The 25,574-nt window shown below is 41.1% G+C and overlaps 1 protein-coding gene across 3 annotated transcripts in view; it reads left to right on the forward strand.

The window, feature by feature from the left end:
* Positions 1-257: 257 nt before the first annotated feature.
* The window catches only part of LOC117419811 (non-muscle caldesmon-like), an 82,973-nt gene continuing 57,656 nt past the window's right edge, over positions 258-25,574 (forward strand). The window contains exons 1-2 of one of the 3 annotated variants that reach the window (XM_058986371.1): positions 259-576; positions 21,047-21,172. The gene's annotated coding sequence lies outside the window, so the exon portion shown is untranslated. Of the gene's footprint in view, positions 577-21,046; positions 21,173-25,574 lie in introns of all 3 variants that reach the window. The other 2 variants (XM_058986374.1, XM_058986370.1) reach the window with 2 other exon arrangements.

Below are 25,574 nucleotides of genomic sequence, written 5' to 3' on the forward strand. Positions count from 1 at the left end.
AGAGAGAGAAAGAAAGAAATGGATGGCGGTATTCAGCCCTCTTTGTTTTTTTTTTCTCCAAGATTAACATTTCATATGATTGTTCCTGACAGAAGATTTACTTCAAGAGGCCCTGAAAAGGATAACCAAAAAAGGACATGTTGCAGAAGGTTTTGGCAGCACGCTCGAATTTTCAGAACTTTTTTAGGTCTCTCCCCCCCCCCCCCCCCTCTTTCTTCCTCTCTCGGCTCACTAGCGTCTTCCTAAACCTGGCAATTGGCATGTACCCCGAACGATACCGAACCCACCTCGGAAGGCTCCAATTGGCTCGTATTAGATAATTATAATAGGCGACAGACAATGCATACATACCAGTGGCTACCGATTATAAACATGGGGAAATGGGTTTAAAGGGAGAAGGGAGGGGCTAAGGCAGGCTCGTCGTTTTATTGAATAGAAGAAGCGCTGACTGTATTAAAGACCGCTGGTTGAGATAGTACTCGGTCGTGTTAGTATTTCCATTCAAGTGCTTTGGTTGCTGCTTACAAATAATACAATAATAATAATATCAGATTCGAAGTCGTCGGCAATTCTCAGGTAAGAATAACTAATGTACTAACGTAACGAGGTTCTTATGCAGACTTTTAGACTTTTTTTTTTTACTTTCCATTTGGGGTGTGGCGAGAAATTTTCAGAACATAGAGAGAATTGCCTGGATTTTTTTTTTTTTTGAACTTTAGTAGAGAGTGCTTTCTAGAAAAACAGTTTGTGTTTGTCCATTTAAAAAATATGTATTTTTTTAAAAAAAGATGACTGGTTTAGTGTGGTACATACGGGATAACTAAGTTTACTGCTACAAAGCCGACTAGTTCAGTATAGTTGTGGTATACAGACGTAAACTTTTAAGCCCGCAGCATTTTTTCTTTCCAGTGGTCAAAAACATCTGGATGACGAAGTATGATATCCTGAACCGCGAGCGATTACTGAATTGTTGCACAATTCATTTTGAAACAAGCACTACTCATATTCATTAAACTTGGTTGACATCAGCATTATTGCGCGATGTTATTACATATTCACTCCTAGTGCGTATTACTAATGGTGATGAACCAGTAAGTCATATAGCATATTTGCCATTTTCTCTTCAAAAAAGTTTCTGTTTTCAACAGCCTATAACGCACGCAGGTTATTTGATTTTTTTTTTCACTTTTCTTGAAGGCTGCCTCTGTTGTTGTTTCCTTGTACCTGCTTACAGATTAACACACTATTACCACCTGTATTGTAAAACCAGATTTGCAGTAAAATACCATCATCATTGTGCGATGGGCGAGCGTTTGAATGTGCGACGGTGCGGGTGATATTCAGGGGCGGATTAAAGGGTGTGGGATCCCTACACTAACCCATATTTTGGGGGCCCTAATCACATTATGACAAATGGTGTTATTGGCATATTGGTTAATCCGACCCTGCGTTGGGATCAGAGAGTGGGAGCGAAGCAAGCCAATTGTATATGGAGCGGGGGAGCGGAGCGGGTAATTGCTGAAGCGGATAATTCCCGACCAGCTCCTTCACGGTACTGAGAAGAACTGAGCACGGTTTTAGTTTCCTTAAATAAGCCTACATGTTCGGCCATGGAGTTTTTTTTTTTTTAAAGAAGGTGACAAATACAGATGCAGTCACTATAGTATTTTCCATCATGCCTGTGCATGGTAGCCATTCATTTTCCAGTTTAAAACCCAAATTAGGCACTTTTATATATTGCAGACTTGAGAATTGGATTTTTTTTTTAAAAGTATGTGATTGGCGTTGCACTTTGTAATTCATTATGGAGGGAAACATATATTCACCCGACTGTGCAGCTGCCATACAAAAATGTGAGAAATGTCATCAGTGTGTCCACCTCTGTCTGCAGTTGTTACATCACCGTGTACTGAAGTTCTATGGTTGTGCCCCAATACAGCGCTGTGAACACGGTTTATATTTTCAGCACTCCTAAGGATAGTTCATACACTCGGTGGTCCGTCAGCTCCGTTGAGACTCACGTGTTCATTGGGTGCTTTGAGCTCCCTATGAGATATTCGGATACAAACAAGCCCGGTATAAAGTTATTGATACGAATCGTATACAAAGTTTGAAATATGTCAGTGCACTGTATACGACGTCGTAGGAACCTGGTAAAAAATCTATTAATTGCAAGATAATATTTCCTAACATGTACTTTATTTTCAATATAGGGTGTTGTTTCAGTACCAATCAGTAATAACGAGAAAGCGTCTTCGAATTGAATTAGATAACACCTGAGCACTTCATGTCGGCTTTTTTCTTTGCTGATCATAGCTGAACCACCAAATGAAAAAGGAAAGTTTTTAGAATGTAAAGAGACGTAATGTGCACATTTGAGACAGGACAGGTGTTTAAATTGGCCCAAAAACTGAAATAAATGAATACGTAAATGTAGCCCGATTCATACATTTTATCCTGCAGACTGGTGCCTCTGACGTAGTAAGACTAGGGACAGATCTCTCCCAGGAGGTAGATGGCGTGGGGCATTTGGTATTGTTTGTACAGCAGGACTTGCGCGAGAAACTCAGAGCAGGTATGCTGTAATCGAGAAAGAAATGCATAACCGTCATAAAAGAACAAAATTAACCAAAAGCAGGCTTCTGTGCGCCTCTCTTCCCGTGTGTGTGTTTGCCTGTCCGCCCGCAAGCAGTTTTTGTAAAATGTCCCAAACAAACGTTGACCTCGCGGGGGCCCCAATTCTGCTGGGGGCCCGACGCTATAGCGTATAGGTTAATCCGGCCCTGGTTATACTTGCATGCATGCAGTGTATTGGATTTTAAGGGACTGATTTCTTTCCTGTGTTTTATCAGTTTGCATATCTTGCATGGATAATCGCATACACAAACCACTGTGCTTCAGTATTTTGCATTGATGCATTCCGCGATACGCGTAGCTCTGGCACTCAGTACGTAAAGCATGTGGGCTCCGTAAGAAGACGTGCCCTGGGGACCTTCGTGTAAAGCGTCCACTTTGCATCCCCAGTCAGATGCCTATCAGGCTAATGTTCTCGAGACAGAGGAAACTGGCTTTCAGCGCAGCGGGCGGTGCCGGGCAAGCTGAGGCAAAAGATGCTGCGCAATAATGATACTAGTTGAGATACGGATTTCTTTATCTACAACACTGTGGAATGCACAGACTGACACTGCAAGACTATGGGATGGCATAGGGGTCTGACGAGTGTAGTTTGTTTTTTATTTCATAAATGCTTATGCTTTATTTTCCATGAAAGCAACGGTGCTGCATAAGCTATTTATGCATAGCGAGTATGCTAGCGAGCTAAAGGTTTGTGGCTCCCCTTTATCTGAGTAACTGGACTAGTTTGATGCTTGTCTAGTTTGTCACAACAGTGGCCACTTTAACAAGCCTTTAAATCTGAAGCATCTGTGACCTAAATGACTGCTGAAATGGGCAGTTGGAGTCAGACTTTATATATATATATATATATATATATATATATATATATATATATATATATATATATATATATATATATATAATTAAATAACTCGTGAGTTATTGCTTTATAAGTTCACCTCACTTCCTGCGTTTCAGATAAAAACACCCAGCTGTGTCATTCAGTGCTGCACATAGGCAACCACAGGATGTGGAGTCAGGTGGGGTCCTTGTGGCTTTAACACAGGAAGTAGATGGGGGAGCGTACTTCCATCAATCTCATGGGAGGATAAATGTGCTTGACCTGAGTCAGGGTGAAAATAAAATAGATTAGTGCGAACAATAAGGCTTCCCTATAAAAGTTTACCACGGCAAGGTCCGATAATTTTGCTAGCAGGCCTTTGCGTCTTTTGCTTGGGAATGGAATCTATGCTGTGGCACAGTTGTACAGTTCTCTCTTTCTTTTATAATAGGGGTGGAGTGCAATTGCCAACTAAGTACATTCTTTCACATTTTAACTCTTGATGTACAAGGTAAAACGCCACCAATACTGGAAACCAGTATTTTAAATGCAATGCAGTTTATGCTAAACCAAATGTCTTCAGTGGCAACACTGCACTGATACTGCAGTGGCAATGCAGTGGTTCTGTAATGTACTAAGAGGCAGTGGTAGCACAAGGGCAGGTACAATAGAAATTAAATAGTCTATTGCCACACTGTTATATTGCACCTGTGTATAAAATCCAATACCGACCCACTTAAGTTTTTTAAAGAAGGTGTGCACATTACAAATGGATTGAAAGGAGGACAAAATGACTTTAACATTAGCACAACTGCACAAGTTAGAAGTTGATTTCTGCAAATATACCTTATGGTGGTTCCATTAATGACGTGGTAAAGCCAACATTTTGAAATCAATTTTCCTTCTACTGTCAAAGATCTTCTGCATTACTTTAGTTTGGGATATGCAAACCCCAGAGAAGAAAGGCTGTTAGTGCTTGATACTTATAGCCTTCTGTGGAATCTGGTCTGATAAGAGAACCATGTTGAGGGGGAAAAATGACTAGAATGCCCTGAATGCAGAGGCCTTATAAGGAGCAGCCTGGAGCTGGTGATGGGAGACTGGCCTGAGCTGAGGAATGCAGAGAAGCTTCCCGGTTGGGCTCAGGCATCTGGAAGCTAACCCTGTGCTCATAATGAACACGGGCGTTGGGCGCAATGCTAGGGAGTGTACAGGACCAGCTTTCTGATCGATTTATAGCACTGTGGACAGTAGCTGGTAATGTTGATAGCGATTATGCAATGGCACGTGTGTTCCTTTTGACCAGTGGTTTGCATACCTTTGCTTTCCAGTAAAAGGAAGCGAGTTTTGAAAGGAGATATTGACCCTTTAAGGGACATGTATATGTCCCACAAGTTAAAATGATGCTAATTTTCTTATTCTGGCAATGAGGAGTCATGAAACAGGGTTTCAGATTTACTGACCGGTTGGATCCGGTCATCCAAATTGTCAGTTTTCTCCTTTGATACTTGAGTCACTCAAATGTATTTTAAGAAGAAGCCGTTTGAACAACAAGGGCTTAGTTCCTTGTGTCTCTTAAGGGGCTAAAGACACCAGCAGAGCTGCATCTCTTAATCCATTATTTGATTATTGATCAACATGAATTTTACTTTGCCTCAGTTAAACATTCTTTAATCAATTAGTCAATAGACTGTATTCTGTATGTTCAAAGCAGTACATTTAATAGGGAGTATAGTATGTGCAGCATACACTCCAAAACATGTGTAACATGTCCGGGTACCTGGAGTCCAACTATCTGACTGTCTCTCAGTCTGTCGTCTGTTTGTCCAACTGTCTGACTGTCTTTCTGTTTGTCATTTTAGTACCTTCTTTGGCACAAATTATTGAGAGTAATCTGGGAGTTTATGGAGTCAGTCTGTGTGTCTATCCGCTGTCTGTATGTCACACTTTTACGTTTTCATAGTAATATAAAATATAATCATTTCACTGTTTTTTTTTTTTTTTTTACATTGAAGCCGACACCAGAGGACCAGAAACAAGGTCAAACCTCAGAAGCACTTTGTGTCAAGGAGGTTTAACAGACAGTGCTGTGGTGCCAGGCTGTAGCCAAGTTATTATGTTTTAAATTCCTTAAATGGAAGATCCGGATGTCAGGCTCCTTGCAGGGGGATGAATGCAGTTATCCGACTGAGACTAGGTCCACATCTAAGGGTTAGGAATTCAGGTAAACATGGAATTAACTACGTTGTTATGCTATAAGGATGAGACCAGACCATGTTTAAAATGTTAACAATGTTTACCATTTATTAGTTCCAAATACCCACATTACATTCTACATTGAACGCTATTGTTTAGATACAATACGTGCCACTACTATTAACAGAGACAGGCAATTGATCAGATTACCCGAACCCCTGGGGCCGGTTTTTCAAAACTTTGGTAATCCGATTGCACTTTTAATCATGATTAAATGTTGCAATTGGGTTTTTCAGAATTTAAAGAGGCGGTCACGATTACTTTGATCCAAAATACCAGGATTATTGTGATCCTACTGCAGAGGTGGATTTAGCTTTTAAATGATCATAGAACAGCGATATTTTGTTTGAATTGTCATAGCAAACACATGCTATATCTCCAAATAGAGTGTTAGAATATAATATTTACATATTTATTTCAGTTTTGTATCCATGCAAGCAAAAAGGAAAACACGTATTTGCGCATCACATAGGCTTCCTTAAAGCTCGTCTGAGAGATGCTGGACAACCGATCGACGAGGAAGACGATGAAGATGTCTAAAAAAACAGATACTTTTTTCAAAAGTTTTATTTTTATTCAATTTAGATTTAGTTATTTAATTTCTGCTAAGTGGGCATAAATAAAATAACCATTATTTGCATGCGTTATGTGCACTAACATTAAATGTGATTTAGATTTTGTTAAAAAATAAATAAATAATATAAAACAAAATAATCCAGATTAAAAATTTTGAACAACCGGCACCTGGAGAGAGCCCTCAGTCTTATTCACCGATGGTCCACGCTAATCCTGGAGGATCCTTTCCCATACATTTCTGCACATGCCTTATCTCTCCAGTCATGTTAAAACTAAATTACCTTAGCAACTCTGCTTATGTCAAAGTCATAACCCTAACCCTCAACATTACCTATACATTTTACTCTCCTATGATTACCAATACATTTTACTCTGCACACAGTGTGTCGTGAAACAAGAGTAATCTGAGGACTAAAGAGCAATACTGAAAGTATTCATCACAGAGAGAGAGAGAGAGAGAGAGAGAGAGAGAGAGAGAGAGAGAGAGAGAATGTCGATGAGGATGAGGATGTGTTTATGGTGTGCTATAGGGATGTACAATATGAAGTGCTACCAATACTGGAACTGGAATAGACCAGATGGTCTTCAATGGCAATGCTGCACTAATACTGCAATGGCAATGCAATGGTTCTGTAATGTACTAAGAGACAGTGGTAGCACAATGGCAGCTACAATGGGACGAGGCTGCCCTCAGTGGAATTATACTGCTGTAGGAACATTCCAATCGTATGAACCCATACATATAATTCAGTAATCGGAACAGGCATTAAGTGAGACAGGTAGAGAACGTAGCCATACCAACTATAGAACACACATATTCTTCATTCTAGTACCACTTGGTCAACTACAGTGAGCTATGTTGTGCCTTTAGTCTTGTATCATGATACAAACAATCCATACCTCTACTGCGAAACGATATGCCATGTAAAGAAATCATCACGATTCATCGGTACACATTGAATCGTTACAGCCCTAGTTAATTTCATGCCCATTATTATTATTGTGATCATGTGAATCTCCCTACTTACTAAGTTACAGTTTTTAAAGTCATTTCCTCGCTTTTGAGATACACCAGGGAGATGCAGTTTATATATATTGCAGAATGGTGTTGTATTAAACTGCTTGTTCCCAGGGGTCAACAGTTTTTGGTTGTCAGTCATTTCAGTTTGCAACAGCCAATGACTGGAATGAGTTTCAACAAAAGTTCAAATGTGAACGGTCCATATCTGAGGTTGCTTTTAGCAGTAGCTCAAGGTCAAGTTTTATGTTCCATGTCTTCTGATTGATTATTTTTGTACTTTTTATTGATTGAGTTTGATGTTGTTTGCTGTGGTGCTGTGAGCCTCTTGCCAGGTCGTTATTGTAAGTGAGAATTTGTTCTCAGTTCACTCATCTGGATAAATGAAGGTTCTGATTGATTTATTGATAGAGGAATGCTCTAGTATTTGTCATAATGTGAAAGATTTGCACAGGATCATGTGTTACATGTTTCTATTTTCAAATCCAACCCAGCACAGTCAATGGCACCATTATTAAACATAATTACTTCAGCAAATGGATTACATCTGGGCAGTTTCATGTTTTTTTTTGCACTACCTGTCTCACACAGCAGAACGCTTGCTTGGGTTCGCGTGAGCTGATCACAGGGAAGAAATACAAAAGCACATGGCTGTAGTTTAACTGGTGATTTTATTGTGTGAGTCAAATAAATACCCAGGCATATTATCTTTCTGCTTCCTTTCGTTTGAGCTCTTCCGCCTTTCTTTCATCCCCTTGTTAACTGATGTGCGTTTTTATGGACGCTAAATATTTCCAGCCATATGTCGGTTATTCATTTACTTTTAAGTCACCTTCAAATCATTAACAGACTAATAAAAGCGTGGGCTTGGGTTTAGTGTTAGAAATGTATACATTTCTAATGCTGATGTTGAAATTTCATATAGTTTTTAGAAAGATTGTTTTTAACAAATGTGTTACGTGAGGAAAAAAAAAAACCCTTTTATTGCTTTGTTGTTTTTCCTTAAATAAATAAATAAAAAAAATTAAATGCTCAAGACAATGAAGTGTTCAATAGGTATTAGACTGTACTTTTACAGATGCCTTCTGCTTTCACTTGTGGTGCTGCTGCATTTAGCTGCACCATTGCATGCAATCATCATAGTCATTGTTGTAAAGTTAGCAACACCGTTCATTCAAACTCCACACCGCGCTCTGCATCCTTTTCAATGACACGCGCATCCCCTCCAGATAACCCCAGCATTATAACAATGATTTTCAGTTGAAATAAGGAGCTTGTTTCCTCAGTTCATGCCCCCATGCTGTTTATTTAAAGAGCCCTTATTTATTTGCTCTAGCGTTCAGCTATCTAATCAAAAGCATACCCATAACCTCTAAGGCTGTGGCGTGCTTCAGGAATGTATTACCAGCAGCACAGGAATGCTCCTGGACTTTATTCTCTCCCGCCTTGGCGTCTTGTTGTGCTGGTCAGAGTAATTAAATTTACTGATCAAAAGCCTAAAATGTTTGGAAGTTTACCTCCTTAACCCCCCACCCACCCCCTCCCCCTCCCCCTTCCCTCCCCTCCCCTCCCCTCCCCATTCACCTCTGACTGGATTATTACAGTTCTCTGTATACTGGCCTTCCAGTTGTGAAGCTCGTCGTCCGGTTGTGATGAAACAATCTTTAGACTGAGCTAGATTACAGATTTCATGATTTCCATGGAATTTAACCATTGCCATGTAATACCAGTTTGTAGACCGGTGTGAAATGCTGTGAAATAAGCCATTTTTTAATGTGAAAAAAAAACAACCCTAGCTATTGCTTATATCAGAATGTGTGTCTATGGTGGACACTCTGTATGTTATATTTTTTGCACATACTATTAATGTGGGTTCTACTATGAACATGAAACTGACTGCTCTAATTATCCCTCAAGTTATAACAAAAAAAGTGCCTATACATAATAGGCGTGTAATGATTCATTGTGCATCGCTGAATCATGATGCTTTCTTTACATGATATATCGTAACGTAATAGAGGTGTGGATCATCTGGATGGTGATACAAGACCAAAAGCACAACATAGCTCATTGTAGATCACCAAGTGGCTATTGAATGAATTGTATTTTATAGTTGGTATGGATACATATTCTCCCTAATAATAATAATAATAATAATAATAATAATAATAATAATAATAATAATAATAATAATAATAATGTTATGCCTTTAAATGATCATTTCATCTTACTATGCGTCATACAAGTAGCTCATCACTTCTACTGTGATGCATATCGTATCGTGACCCTCGTTACACTCCTTGTATGTACCGCTTATCCATCGTATGCTGGAACTTGGGCGGGGCATTCTTTAGCACAGTTATTGAGCTTGGAACTGGGGTTGATTTTTGAGGTTTCTTCAAGATGCTTTGGGCTCTTCTTTAATGACCCAGTGGAATAGTGCCAACTGTGAACTCAATATAAACCCTCCTTCATAGACACAAAGCAGGGCTGTGCCACATCCATAACTCACAGTGAGTACTCATTGCCTTGTAAAGCATTGTAGCAATCAGATAAAAAAGGGCTTTGGCAATACCGCAGTGCTCTGTCATTTTGAGGGCTGGAAGAAGTTTTCTGCAGTGGTTCTCATTTACACATTTCACACACCTGCCTTGACTGGTGGAGTTGGACACTGTTCAGATTCAGATGCATCGCACTTGAAGAACTCATGTGAGTTTACTGTATGTGGATTCATTGGCAACGCTCCCTTCTCATCCCATTCCTTCAGTATTAGGCAGCCTCACACCTTTAACTGGGAAGGAGGGAGTGTTTTTGTGGGATTAGCGTTGCTCAGTAACGGAACATGGAACTCACGTTTTATTAAATCCCCCTGACTTATTCTGATGCAGGTAGCTGTCCCTGTTCACTCCGTCGAACGAGTGAAAAAATGAAAGCGAGTGAATGAAACTTTAAAACTGCTGTTTCAGAGAATAAATCAAAGCTGTAAAAAGCCTGAAGCACTGCAAATAAAAGATGTTCATCAAAAGAGAATGTAAAATATGTTTAGCTCACTGAAACCAAAAAGTCTACCGGAAGCCGTAATAGTAGTACGGTATTTTATGTTAGCTATCGAAATGTCACTACAAAGCGGTATGTAATATCTTAACATAACATTATTCAGTAGGTTTCATTTGACTTCATGATGCAAAATGAGTTTATTCAATAGGGTGATGCAAAACTTTTGGCCACAGTTGTATGTTGAGAGCTCTCGTCAGTGGTACAGGCAGTAACATGTCTTGTCAAAGGCTCTGGGAGAGTTACATGGCGTCAATGAACCGTGTTTGCTTCAAAAGACACAAGTTAAACAGAAATGGTGTCAGTGATACAGTCTGTGAGGCTGCATTGGGAACCCTGTGAACGATTTCATCTTAATTCAGCGGACAGTGACATTTCTACCCGGGAGCATTCTGGGCAATTTGAGAGCTCAAATATCCTTTGAATTAAAAAAAAATATATATATATATAGTAGCACAGCAGGGAGGGGGTTAATATTCTCTCTGCCAAAAAAAGCCCCGTGTTAATTATTTTATTGTTAATTATTACCTGCACCTGGCTATCAGGGGCGCAGGGTATTTAAGGAAAGCAGTCAGTCTCTTCATGGCTGCTGTGTGGAAAGCCTTATTGATAGTGTGCTCGATCGTAACAATAAAAGGTACTGTGTGAAGCTGTTTATGCCAGGTCCTGCGAGCTAGTCAGGGACCTGCATAAATGTTTAGTAAGAGCTCCAAAGGAGCTAGGTGTTGTGTTTTGTTTTTGTTTATTTTGTATTAATTAAAGTGCGCGTTAGTGCTTTAAACTTCAAGTTCCTGTGTCCTGGGTCTCAATTATAGGGGCAAACAAATGACTGTGAGTGCGGCCGTGTCACAATATGTGTATATATATATATATATATATATATATATATATATATATATATATATATATATATATATAATTAGAAAACTGTCATGCAAAACTAGCAACCTTGTTTATGGTATTTTGCCAAAAATAAAATCTGACAGGTACAGCAGAATCACCATAAAGAATCACCTCTCAAACATAAGTAATAAAAAAGTAAATGAACCAAAAAAAATGAACATAACATGAATGACCTACAATTTGTAGTTTTAGAAGAAATAAAATTGGATAACGTACAATACAGAAGAATAAAGGAAAATAAAGGGATAAATAGACTCAGTATCATGATGCCTGAAAGTTTTAAATAGAAATTAATAGTATATTGTTACACCATAAACTATGTAATAAATGACATCACAAACACATTCATAGATTTAAATAGAAATAAGTGTGTGTTGTTACCAGGGCATCAAAAGCCTAGAAGTACCTCCACTGTTTGTTTTCAAACACACTGTCCTTGACAAAAGTTTGTTAAACATACTGAAACACTGGGGAGTTGTCTCTTCTAGGCAAAAACCATATATATATATATATATATATATATATATATATATATATATATATATATATATCAGACAGAACATATTTCCTGTTCGTTTTTATACCACCGGTGTCAGGACGTCACTTTTCCACTTCAGTGGAGGCTGTAAAATAAACTCCCCTGCAGCTTGCTGATTACAAAGTGGGTTTGAGCGAGCATGAGGCTGTTGTTCATGATCCTGATGTAAAGGGATTGATCCTGTTCCACTTTGACCCTGGAGGACTGAGCCACTCTCCTTGTTCATGCACTTATTAACAAGCTCATGTCATGGGACCGAAGGGAAAGTGGGATTCCACTGTTGTGAAAACAGGGAATGGGAAATTCCTATTCTGTGATCCATGTAATGCATCATACTGTACATCATATGTACTGGGAATTTTACAGTCATGTAAATGCACTACAGAAATAGAGCTATGAAACAAAAAACCCAGTCCCATGTAAATTAGGAAATAAAAAAAAATATTCCTGTTTCATAGTTTCCAAACAATTTTTCACTGCACAATGGTAGCATGTTAAGTTTCCTATCTATGCATCTATTTTACAATGCATATATGTTTTTTATAGTTGTTTTTTTCAGTTTTGCAGGGCAGCTTCTCAAACTCCATAGAGTTCACGCAAACACAATTGAGCTAAGGGGATAGCTATAAAACAAAAAGTTCTGAAAAACTACAAGAAATGGAGCATTTGCATTTGTTTTTAAGTCATTTATAACGACAGATAAAATGAAGATAAAAACAGATATATTAAGCTACCAAAAGTTATTGAAAGAGATCTATAGTTACCGCGTAATTTCCATAATAATTGGATTCTACAGGTAGGGAAAGAGGCAGGCAGGCAGGGAGGGAGAGAGAGAGGGAGGGAGGGAGGGAGGGAGGGAGGGAAGCAGGGAGGGAGGGAAGCAGTCAGACAGGGAAGCAGGCAGGCAGGGCCTGAAATATATACAAACAGGTCTTTTAACTTCCAGTCCTGCGGTATGATAAATGAGGCACAGGAGGGGTCTTTGGTGGTCATGATTACATTAATTGTTAATTTGCTTGTGCAAGATACCTGTGCATTTCCACAATGTCAGATGGTGATTCTGAGAAAGCTCCAGTTGGTATGAATTCGAATGTATTGAAATTATCCACACGCTTTACGGAATGCTCTGTATTCCACCACGGAAGCACAGAAACATTACATTGACTCTCCCTGTATTTGTTCCACCTTGTCTATTATCAGAGGAGTAGATTATACACAGCTTACTACTGAATGTGAAGAACTGAAAATCCCTAATTGTTAGTTTAATGATTTATCTTTTTGAATGTTACAGATAGTTTTGCATGAGAAAGCCGCAACCATAGTTTCAACACTGCCACGGTATTTGTGCACGGTATATTAGTTTCCCCATGGTTTTCCCATAGCGATGCCATGCATTTACAATAATTTACCCTGGTTTGCAGTGTTTATTAATAGACTTTACCATACCTTGCTATTCTTTACAATGTTTCTCTGTGCTTTACCATGCTTTCCCTTTGCTTTATTCCACTTTGCTATGCTTTTACTGTGGGACCATTTTATAAGGTGAGCCCTGCTTTGCAGCAAGCCCTAGTGTTTTGGGCGAGTGTGTGCACTCTTGCAGCAGAGTTGCATAGCTTGCAAGCCCCTCCCTTCCTGCTGAAGGGGCTGAGCGGTGCTGTTATCTCAGTGTCAGGTGTAAGGCTGCAGTACCCACACTGTGAGCTTCAGCTTGGGAATCGTCCTGCTTCAGTGCCACCTCTGCTCCTTGTTCCCTTTTGGGGTCAGTTCTCAGCCTCACAGGCAAAGCACACAAGGGCAGTGTCTTCAGAGCGGGCCCTTGGACAGGCACTAGGGAGGAGGAGGAGGAGACTGAAGCTTTGCTGAGGAACCTGTCTAAAGATTTATGAGCTGTTTCAGAGCTTTGTAGTCTGACAGCAAAGCGCAGGTTTCCCAGACTCTGCTTTTCAATGTAAGTCTAAACAAATTCTCTCAGAAAGGCTCTGATATACGTACTGTACTTGGCTTCAATTTGAAAGTTGGTTTTATTATAATTATAGTTATAATTATATCAAGCTATGTGTTAGGGATGCTTTATAGCATATGTATTTTCCTAATACAGTAGTCATATCTAATGTAATTGATTTCAGGGGCCCATCGGAGATGTGAAAATATTGTATCTCTGAGGGAGTAGTTAAACTACATTGCAGTTGCTTTATAACATCAAGGCATTATAAATGAACAATGTCAGGTATATTGGTGTGTCTAAAACACCAAAGTACAGTATGGTTCTACATGCATACTATATAAAGAAAATCAGTGAAAATCATTGCAAAGCCCAACACTGCAATACAGTATTTGGCAATTTACAAATACCAAAAACAGTTCTTACCACGCTTTCTCAGCCCATGCTTTTATATGCAACTGAATGCATTCTGTTTTGCTAAGAGCTGAATTTCCTGTTTCAGACCCATAATAAAATGTGCATTGATCATTTTCCATCAGTAGCGTTCAGTTGGTAGCAACCTGTGTAAATGACACGTGCCAGAGGTCCATCGGTTAATAGAGGGGATTCTATCTTACAGGATTGGATAGGACAGGTTTGACTGTAGTTCATTTCTTACCTGTTAATTATCCTATTCTTTGCGTTCTCTGTCATTCTCTAGTGGTGTTTCTGCGTGGATCATTGGTTACCATGCTTACTAACTGTTCCAACAAAAACCTCTTTTTTTTCAAACACATGGTCTGCTTCTGAAAAGACTCCTAAAAGCTGAATTTGTGAGTTGTTTTGAAGCGGCCTCATTTGGACAATGTGCAGCTCTGATTTCTGTCCTCTGATGTTTTTTGAGAAATGTGTGCTTTTAGGAGCCCTGAAAGTACAGTATGCCTTTAATAGTATTGCACAGAGCAGTGAAAAGGGTCATATAAATGATCCACGCCTTTGGCTGTTATACCTGTATATGACACACAGAAATCTGTGGAAACTCTTGAGAAATTTGAACAAGAATATTTTTAATAGAAAACAAGTTGCTTGTGAGAGTTTTCAGCTTTAAAGTGCTTATAGCTAAGGCCCTGTGAAAATCGCTGAAATTTTCTTTAAAATTCATGGCACTGTCACAGGTAAAGTATCGTATTTCACGGAATGTGCACGGAACTATTTTATATATATTATGTGTACAGATTATTATTATTTTTTTTAAACATCAAATATAAAGAGAAATGCACTGACATCATCAAAATCAACGTCAAAGTTATTCAAGCACTTTAAAATAGCTTGTGAAATGGTGTTGTAATTAACAGCCTGTAGGTAAAGTGTATATGCAAGGACAGCTTTCAGTTCTAGTACGTCAGATGCATGTTCACTGTTTAGGTCTTGCAAAACAAATACAATGTGTAACCCATACTGATCTTGTGCATCAGTCGACTCGTCAGTGTGACCACTGACAAACAACCAGACTGTTTTACCAATTCCATAATCTCCTGCTTGTGATACTCGGCAACTTTAGGTAAGTATTCATGTCTCAGCTGGGCTGATGAAGGAATCGCTCCATTTGCTACACTCTGAAGAATTTACATAACTTTTGGTTGTCCAATTTTTCAAGAGGGATATTTGCGCAAACAAACGCCTCTGTCAGGTTAAAATGTAATGTGTTTCATGCTTCATGGTTTTCAGTGGACTTTTGGAACATGGAAGTCACCATTTGTTGTTTCTTTGCAAGTAAAGCAGTCGCGGTACTGCTCTGGATTTCCACCTTTCTCTTTCGGTGAATACTTGAATCTAAATGCCTGTCAAGAGCCGATTCTCGGTAGTGATCTACAGTAACGTTGCAGGACGTACAGAAGAGCCTACCTCCATCGTTGTGTAAAACTCCTGCTGGACACTTTATGTGATCTGCTGCAGACACATCATATAGCATATAGTCACATGACATAATCACTGCACAGCACTATGTGCATGGCGAATAGTACACGCAGACACAGTACAGCAGAGCTGTACAGTTTTGTTAATGTGATTTTTTTGTATGAAATACAAATAATTATAAAATAATGTATTTTTATTTCTATTTTAAATTGCGGTATTCAAAATCATTTCCTAAATCTTACCTGTCATGCACTTGTATTCACTATATACAGTAGGTTTCAAATGTGTAGTTTTGAAATAAATGTGTAGTTTTGAAGTTATAGCAAACATGTATTTCCATTTTAAAACATTAGGTTAAAGAAATGTCTCAGTTTTCTTGCCTTGCTTTCCAGGAGTGTTACTGCTTTACTTCCTAGGTCATTCCACCCCAGAAGTATCTTCGGGGTTAAAGCATCTTACTGGCTGCAAAGCAAGTCAGTAATTAGGGGAAGCAGCTGATTGGTTACTAACAGGAAAGAAGGCCCTGAGAGGGTGGGGACAATTTCACTCTCCAGATGAAATGACCCAGGAAGTGCAGGACAGCACCTGGCAGTGTGGGTTGCAAACAGAAATTTCTTTCAGTGTAGTACCAGATATCAGGTTCTAAAATGAAAATACATCTTTGCTAAAACATGTGTTTCTTTCAAAACTGCACATTTGAGATGGGGATTAAAGTGCATGGAGGGGAAAACGTATGGAATTATTGTGTTACAGTCACAGAGTATGATAATGGAACACTGCCCCTTTAACTGACAGCCCTGTAATTTGACTCTGGCGGTGGTTTTGTTTTGATGCGGTTCACGGACACATGGATTGAATCAGTTTCAATAGCTGGGGGACGAGCGTTCACATCTAGTCTTTCTTAGAAACTTTTTGCTCAAGACCATACAGGACCTTCATTAAGCAGTGTAACCTCCCCACACCTGGTTTCTGTCTCTAATGCAGTATTAACTGCTGTCTGATTTAATGAAACGCAGTGGGCTTGGTTTTCAAAGCTACAGCTATGGCCAAAGGTTTTGCATCCCCTGGAATTTTAGGATTGAGACATAGTTTAAAAAAAAACAAAAAACGAATGAACATAATTTGGATCTTTTATTTAACATTGTGTAATCAAAGAAACTACAAAATGATATCGCAAAAGGCTACCGGTTTATTTAAACAATAGCATTCTTCTGATAGTCCCCAACACTGTGTTTCGTTAGTGTTGCACTGAATCATTTTCTGACGAAACGGTTCTAACTCTAGCTCAGTTCCCCTGCTAAGCAAAGCTGCCCGATGCCGTGTCTTTTTATTAAATCTGTACAGCCATCCATCACTAGCTTTAAAATGTGTCCCCAGGATGTAGTCGACTATGGAGTAACAATGCTTTCTCTTTAAGTACTGGTCCTGAAATCGGAGTGCCCTTTTACCTGTCTTGTATGAACCCCATGTTCTCTCGCATCGTCATGACAGAGTCGCATAGAGTTGCAGTTTTTGTGTCAGTAATTGTTTACTTTCCCACGCATAGCAAGTTGAACATTGCGTTCAGCTTTTTCCGAACATTCAATATTTTTTCAGTTACAGTACGTCCTGTCCTTTTTTGTTTGTCAGCCATTTTGAATTTGTCAGGGACGTGCTTGCAGGGAGGTTAACAAGGCGATTCGGATCAAAGGGGTTCGAAGTAGCAGACTTCTACTGTATTTCATGTTAGATTCCGAATGACACATTTTTCATTTTTTTGTCAGTTTTATATGGAAAACTACAAAGCATATGTAATTCAATATGTGAAGGTAACGTTCATCAGCAGGTTTCATTCGACTTTATGAAACAAAATAAGTTAATTCTCCCGCTCTGTTGAGGCCTTATTGGTGCTAACCATGGCTTTCAACACATTTGTTTTCCTCTTATTAGCTCAAGCACCTTTTATAAAAGCTTCCCATAGTAAAAGCATAGCAAAGTGTAATAAAGCAAAGACACAGCCCAAACGAGTCAGTGCTTCCCTCAACCCAGCAAACAGCCCCCGGGACACAGCCCAAACGAGTCAGTGCTTCCCTCAACCCAGCAAACAGCCCCCGGGACACAGCCCAAACGAGTCAGTGCTTCCCTCAACCCAGCAAACAGCCCCCGGGACACAGCCCAAACGAGTCAGTGCTTCCCTCAACCCAGCAAACAGCCTCCAGGACACAGCCCAAACGAGTCAGTGCTTCCCTCAACCCAGCAAACAGCCCCCGGGACACAGCCCAAACGAGTCAGTGCTTCCCTCAACCCAGCAAACAGCCCCCGGGACACAGCCCAAACGAGTCAGTGCTTCCCTCAACCCAGCAAACAGCCCCGGGACACAGCCCAAACGAGTCAGTGCTTCCCTCAACCCAGCAAACAGCCCCCGGGACACAACCCAAACGAGTCAGTGCTTCCCTCAACCCAGCAAACAGCCTCCGGGACACAGCCCAAACGAGTCAGTGCTTCCCTCAACCCAGCAAACAGCCCCCGGGACACAGCCCAAACGAGTCAGTGCTTCCCTCAACCCAGCAAACAGCCCCCGGGACACAGCCCAAACGAGTCAGTGCTTCCCTCAACCCAGCAAACAGCCTCCAGGACACAGCCCAAACGAGTCAGTGCTTCCCTCAACCCAGCAAACAGCCCCCGGGACACAGCCCAAACGAGTCAGTGCTTCCCTCAACCCAGCAAACAGCCCCCGGGACACAGCCCAAACGAGTCAGTGCTTCCCTCAACCCAGCAAACAGCCCCGGGACACAGCCCAAACGAGTCAGTGCTTCCCTCAACCCAGCAAACAGCCTCCGGGACACAGCCCAAACGAGTCAGTGCTTCCCTCAACCCAGCAAACAGCCTCCAGGACACAGCCCAAACGAGTCAGTGCTTCCCTCAACCCAGCAAACAGCCCCGGGACACAGCCCAAACGAGTCAGTGCTTCCCTCAACCCAGCAAACAGCCTCCGGGACACAGCCCAAACGAGTCAGTGCTTCCCTCAACCCAGCAAACAGCCTCCAGGACACAGCCCAAACGAGTCAGTGCTTCCCTCAACCCAGCAAACAGCCTCCAGGACACAGCCCAAACGAGTCAGTGCTTCCCTCAACCCAGCAAACAGCCTCCGGGACACAGCCCAAACGAGTCAGTGCTTCCCTCAACCCAGCAAACAGCCTCCAGGACACAGCCCAAACGAGTCAGTGCTTCCCTCAACCCAGCAAACAGCCTCCGGGACACAGCCCAAACGAGTCAGTGCTTCCCTCAACCCAGCAAACAGCCCCCGGGACACAACCCAAACGAGTCAGTGCTTCCCTCAACCCAGCAAACAGCCTCCTGGACACAGCCCAAACGAGTCAGTGCTTCCCTCAACCCAGCAAACAGCCTCCGGGACACAGCCCAAACGAGTCAGTGCTTCCCTCAACCCAGCAAACAGCCTCCGGGACACAGCCCAAACGAGTCAGTGCTTCCCTCAACCCAGCAAACAGCCTCCGGGACACCCAAACGAGTCAGTGCTTCCCTCAACCCAGCAAACAGCCTCCGGGACACAGCCCAAACGAGTCAGTGCTTCCCTCAACCCAGCAAACAGCCTCCGGGACACCCAAACGAGTCAGTGCTTCCCTCAACCCAGCAACCAGCCTCCGGGACACAGCCCAAACATTGACTGCTCAGGACTGCAGGAGTTCTCAGTCTGTATATATAATGGAAGTCATGCCTGCACATTGACTGCTGCAGGAGTATCTGCTCTGTGCCTATATAAGGCAACAGAGGTAATGAAAGGGAGGCTACAGGGATGTGGCACAGCAGTACTGTACATCGCCCTTGTTTAGTAGCAGAGTGCGTGTACAGTACAATAGCGGCTGACGGATAATGTATCAGATTGTCTCATCAACTCTTTCCCAGAGCAGTCAATTAGATTTTGGTCAAGAGAGAGTGTGAGTCATGGCAAAACAATGAGGGTTATTACTAACGACAGCAAAACTGTTAGAAAGTCAGAATTAGGCAGATGCTTTTAGCTTGCTCAGCTTTGGAGTGGAGAAGTCTATCGGATGCCAAAAATTTGGCTATGTGGAGTAAATCACACGGAGAATAGCCCAATAGCACTTCATTTTTTTTTTTACCAGAGTACATTTGCACTGTAATTTTGTATTTTTCCTATGCTTTTCCCAGGGTTATACTATACATGTTTTTTGATATGCTTTACTATACATCTCTGGGCTTTACCTATGCTTTTAATGTGGTTTATTAGGGTCTGTGAGGGATAGGAAAACAAATGATGAAATAAAGGAAAACAAATTATTTTTTAACAAATAATAACAATATACAGACAAACTTTTGGCTGCCTTTGGAAGCAGCCCACTGGAGCTCCTTCCTCAGCCCCAGCCTCTACATGACTGAACAGACAGGCTAGTGGCAGCCTTTTATACACACCTGCATCAGTTAAAACAAATTTACATTTAACAAAGACACTATTAAACATTTATCCCAAAAATCAGGGGTGGCCAAAGTTGGCCCTTCCACTTCTGGTCTTTGTTCCAACCCTGTTCGAAATTGTTTAATTGAACCAATTAAACCTCCACCCAGACTTAATTATATAATTTTACTTGTTAAACCTGGAGTGGAACGGCCCTCCAGGGCCATGATCGGACACCACTGCCAAACCTAAACAAATAAGAAATAAAGATAATACTGCTATTGATGTAGTTGAATATGGCAATTGAAAACCATTACCGGTACAACATAAGTAACAACACAAAATACATGAAAATAAATAAACACTGTTTCCATGCGAGGGGTATTCACCCTGTCACAGGTCCCCCTGAACAAGACAATCAGTCCATTGTGAAATGCAGCAGCAATTTTGGAGTAATCTCGAGGTAAAATGAGTTTATTTAGTGTCCTATTTGAGGTTTGTCATGACCTGTCAGTGTTGTTCTGGATTGTATGGCTCAATGTTTTGTTGCTTTCTTGACGGCCCTCAAACTGCTTCTTTTGTGTGTCGGTTTGATATTGAAAAGCTGCATTTTCTGGAAGTTCCAGGCAGGAAGTGACATCAGAGTTAGGGCTGGGAATTTCAGTGTAGTCTATGGCTAGTCTTTTGACAGGCAGAGTAAAAATTGTGTTTTATCACAAATACAAGAAGTAGGTGACATCCTGAACCCTCTGAACTCATGATTTGTGGGACCCCCCCATAAAAATAAATACCCACCCCAGCTTTAATAATTGCTTCACAAATTATTTGAATACATTGAAGTAATGCACTATATTGAAGCAACGCATTATTTCATTGTTAATTAATATTCATCTAATTTTATCTAACTGTTCAACTCATTTGATAAGAGTGTGGTTTTGAGTATATGTTTTCCTCATTATCCAGGTTACAGCAATCCCTCCTTGTTTTTACAGTGGCCTATACCTTGTTTCCATGAGCAGGGACTGATGGTCAGTCCGAGGCCGATCCGGGTTCTCCCGCATTCCTCCTGAACCCCCATTGCTAGTCTACCCGAGCTGAGTGAAAAGACTCCATGCAATGTGAGTTTCACAGAAGTTGGCGGTTCTTTCCCAGCAATCCTTGCGGCTATGTTTGCCTTCATTGTTTTACAAAACCGAAAGGATGGACTCTATTGCTTTGCTTCCGACCATCCTAACAATTCTTCAGAGTTTTTTGTTACTAAAAAAACGATCTGAGAATATTAAAGCACGGAGAAGCCTGCTCACCCCGGATGTGGATTCAAGGTTAACGCCCACTCGTCACTTGATTGGTCAGTGTTGTGAGGTAGTTCCACCCATCCCACTTTGGCACGCTTTGGAGAAAGGTCAGAAAAAATCAAGGGCAGCTTGGATTGGCAGCCAATGTGGGTCAGCTAAATAACCAAGGAAACGCAGAATCAGGGGCAGCAGGGTTTTGAACCCGGGTAGAATGGTGCATGGAAACTAGCTACTAGGATGGCCTAGTTCAGTGCAAAGATCCATGCAGATAGCTTTGAGACGAGCAGAGTGTCTTGTAACTTGAGAAGTGTGTCTCACGCAGGAGGGTATCCTGACCTACTTCTGTAAGCAGAAACAAAGGAACACATCTCTGAGATGTGCACTGCAGTTAGAGGCTGGGGCCACCACACTCAGAGCTGGAATTGACATCAGTAAAAGCAGCTTGAGCAGCAAAAAATGTATTCCAGCCTTTTGAAAAACAGTGTGCTTTCTTTTGTAATGAAACCCCAGTCATTCGCTACAAAAGCCAGTGCTAGTTTTTGGTTTGTTGCCTGTATTATCCAACTCATACCACCATCAGAGTCTGCTATATATTATAAACACATTTCAGATGGCTGTATCACATCAATAGCAGGGTCTTCTGTAAATTATAAATACATTTCAGATGGCTGTTTCACATCAATATCAGGGTAATCTATAACTTATAAAGACATTTCAGATGGCTGTATCACATCAATATCAGGGTCTGCTATATATTATAAACACATTTCAGATGACTGTATCACATCAATATCAGGGTCTGCTATATATTATAAACACATTTCAGATGGCTGTATCACATCAGTATCAGACTCTGCTATACTGTACAGAATTTTTGGAAGGTTCTGTTCTTGACTTGACAAGAGGCTCAGTTAACATCTAGTATGATGTGTTGTGGGATAGTCAACACATTGCGGGTGCTGGTTTGTCTGTGCAGACCCTTGCTTTTGATCCGGTGGATTAATTGATTACAGTGGTTTTCAGAATTTTTCTAGATGGGACCCCTTGGAAGTGGCCTGCCACATCCCCCTTGTTAAAAAATAAACTGTTTTCCAATACATGAGAGAAATATATCCTAGGAAACGCATGGATCATGAAGCATACATATCATGGTATTCTTGGTGGGACAGTTTTAAAATGCAATGTCCTTCCTGCCCTTTTTCTTAATGGATTCATTCAAGTGTGTTGAATTAAGCTTCTTTGCAGAAGTACAGCTCATTTCTGGGGTGCAATAGTATCAGAAGACTGTACCATGGGCAACTTGCCCACTGTGGCAGTCTAGACCCCTGTCTGTTTTTCTATGTACAATACTACAAATGCTTGAGAAGTTAACAAAACAGGCAAGTAAAAGGGAAGGTGGATATTCTGGGTACAGACAAGTAACACCCGTACAGTTAACTGTTATAAAAGTCTTCCATAATAAAAGCATAGCAAAGTTTAATAAGCATTGTAAAGCACAGAGAAGTATGGTAAAACATATTAGCAAAACATGGGTAAATTATGATAAATGCGTAGTATATAGCCATTGGAAAAGCACGGGGGAAACTGCAAAAATACAGTGGTAAACTTTTATAAGGGTGCTTCCTTAAGAATAGTCTAGAAATGTTTCATGATAACCACTTTTTTTTTTTTAAACCCAACAACATTATTTAAACAATGCTTGAGCTAATGCTTTGTGAAAGCATGGCTCGTGGCTACATCTGCAAACTGACAGCTCTGAATCGTAATGCCAGACAGCTAATGAGCTGTGACTGTGGGTCCAGCACTGATACACTCTCTTACAATGAACAGGCCCTGTTCTGTGGGAAGTCCACAGGGAGAGCCAGAGAGCCAAGAGCCACACAGCGTCATGCCACTACGTTTAATAAACTCAGAGCTGGCTTCCAGGAAAGAGAGGCTTTCTTCCCATATTTGGTAATGTGAGCTGAAGCCAGGGAGCTTTAGTCTTGATGTATAGGCATGTGCCACACTTCTTAAAGAGCTGGTGTTCTGTTATTTGTTAACAGAACCAGAACCAACTTAGAGGCTTTGATACGAGGCACAGGGCACAGCTTTATCTATTAATCTGTTTGTTTGTATGTTTAGTTTGAAGCTGTTTGGAGAGCAGTGGAGAGTCCCTTTTCTCTTTTTGCTTTATCTATTGATTTGTGTGTTTATGTGTTTAGTTTGAAGCTGTTTGGAGAGCAGTGGAGAGTCCATTTTCTCTCTGCCCCTTGGGCTGCCAGGCTAATTGTTTACAGGGCTGGGTGTTGCAGACAGGGTGAGGAGATTCTCAGTCACTGTGCTTCTGAGCTCTGGAGCCCCATCATGAGTTATACCTTCTTGTCTGGCTGAGCGAGAACCAAACCATGAAACTCTGGCCTCACAACACATCTGAACGTGGCTCGGAGCTGAGCAGGGCAGGGACGGGTTCATGATTTTTGTTTCGTTGCGGCGTCTAAGGCCGACTGTCTTGCTCGTCAGATCTAAATTACGCTCTATCCGAGAAGCATTCTTCTGCTCGTTGCGTAATCAGCCTGTCCTTGCATTTCAGTTGTCTTCAGGAATTTATGAAGAACAAAAACACAACCATAACCTCTGGATCCGCCATTCTCAACTCAAACACAGCGGCTCTTAATACGACATCATCTACATGCGAAGGTCATTCCCTGTGACGTCAGCTGCACGGATCGGGCTTTGCAGTGGAACACAACCAGGTTCCTCCTAAGCCCTGGCGCGGCACGGTCGTACAGTGGGAAAGGTATGAGTGGCCACACTGAAGCTCAAAACCAGGGCCTAATGGCACAGTGGACTAATCCTCTGGAGCTCACCGCATCCTGGAAGACTTGGGTTCAAATCCGGCAGCTCAAGGGGTTTCAACCTACCCAGTGGACATTAGTGTCCCATCACAAAACAACTAGCACTGATTCTGCACAGCTGTTATGCTGCTTGAGAGAGGCCCAGGACTGCATGACTGTCTGCCTGACTCTAGCCAGTGCTGTGGTCACCTTTCATGAGCGCTAACAAAAATCTTAAATGAGGTAATTAACACGGAATGATTTGCCGTTAACCTCATTTTTTAGAATCTGTAGTACAGGACATTAGTTCATCAACGCTATTTGATAGCTACTGTATAGTGCAGGGTGTCCAATGTTGAATCAATTAAACCACCATCATTCCAGACCCTGAAGTAGTATACTATGTCTGTGCTTGTAAGGTGCATTCAATTGGTAATCAATTACATGCTGTACTATAGTGGTGTACAGTAAGTGGTCTTATAGAAAATGCTGAACACTTTTGGGATTAAATTATATGAGTATAGTAGATATTTATGTAGTACAGCCCATCTGAAATTTTGGCAGAAAGAAGGACATGTTGTTTACCTGGTGCAGAAAAACTGTACTACATTCTTCCCAACACATGAAACACCTCTTTGAGCCGCTGCTTGTTCTCTAGACCCTAACCCTAATGTTGAATCTTAAACCCAGTATTCAAGTTCTCTCAGCTGGCCCGTCGCTGAAAAGCCTGGCCCGTCTTTATACACCTAAGCTGCGATTTCTTTCTACTTTGTATCAGGTGGACATGACGTTCTAGTAAGATTAGCTATGCTGTTTGTTTAATCATTCTTTGAGCTGCGTGTAATTGGAAATAGTGTAATTTTACACTAATTCATGAGTAAGTCATTTAAATAGATCTGTAGTACTTGCGAGGCCGCTGATCCTCTACGATGATTCATAGGACACATTGCCTCCTGGGAGAGAGTTCTGCTCGTCTAAGGTTACACGAAGGCTTCATTTGCGGGGTCCTGTGTTTTGGTTGTATTTGTAGGGTAGGTGGTCTGGGTTAAAAAGGTCACGTCAAGCATCCTGTTTGAGATTTCCTTGCCGCTCCTCCTCCATGGATTGTGGGGCTGTGGGATCTGTTTTAAATTCCTCTCAACTTCCAACACTGAGATAAAATTCTACAGGACACAGAAAGACAAAGAGCTTGAAGGCATTTGCAGAAACCTTAATCAATTTGTCAGTGGTAAAACTGTAAGGATCTAAGGATTGGATTAAAGCTTTTTACAAAACTGGGGAATTGATCAGGAATGGATCAACAAACTATCCTGGGGTTACCTCTAAAAATAAGTGTTGGTTGCAACCCCTGAGGTTTCACTAATTAACCCATAACTTCCAACGTTCAGTCCTACATTTTGAGTTAAAAA

This window comes from Acipenser ruthenus, chromosome 14 (assembly GCF_902713425.1).
Source record: "Acipenser ruthenus chromosome 14, fAciRut3.2 maternal haplotype, whole genome shotgun sequence".
NCBI classification, from domain to species: Eukaryota; Metazoa; Chordata; class Actinopteri; order Acipenseriformes; family Acipenseridae; genus Acipenser; species Acipenser ruthenus.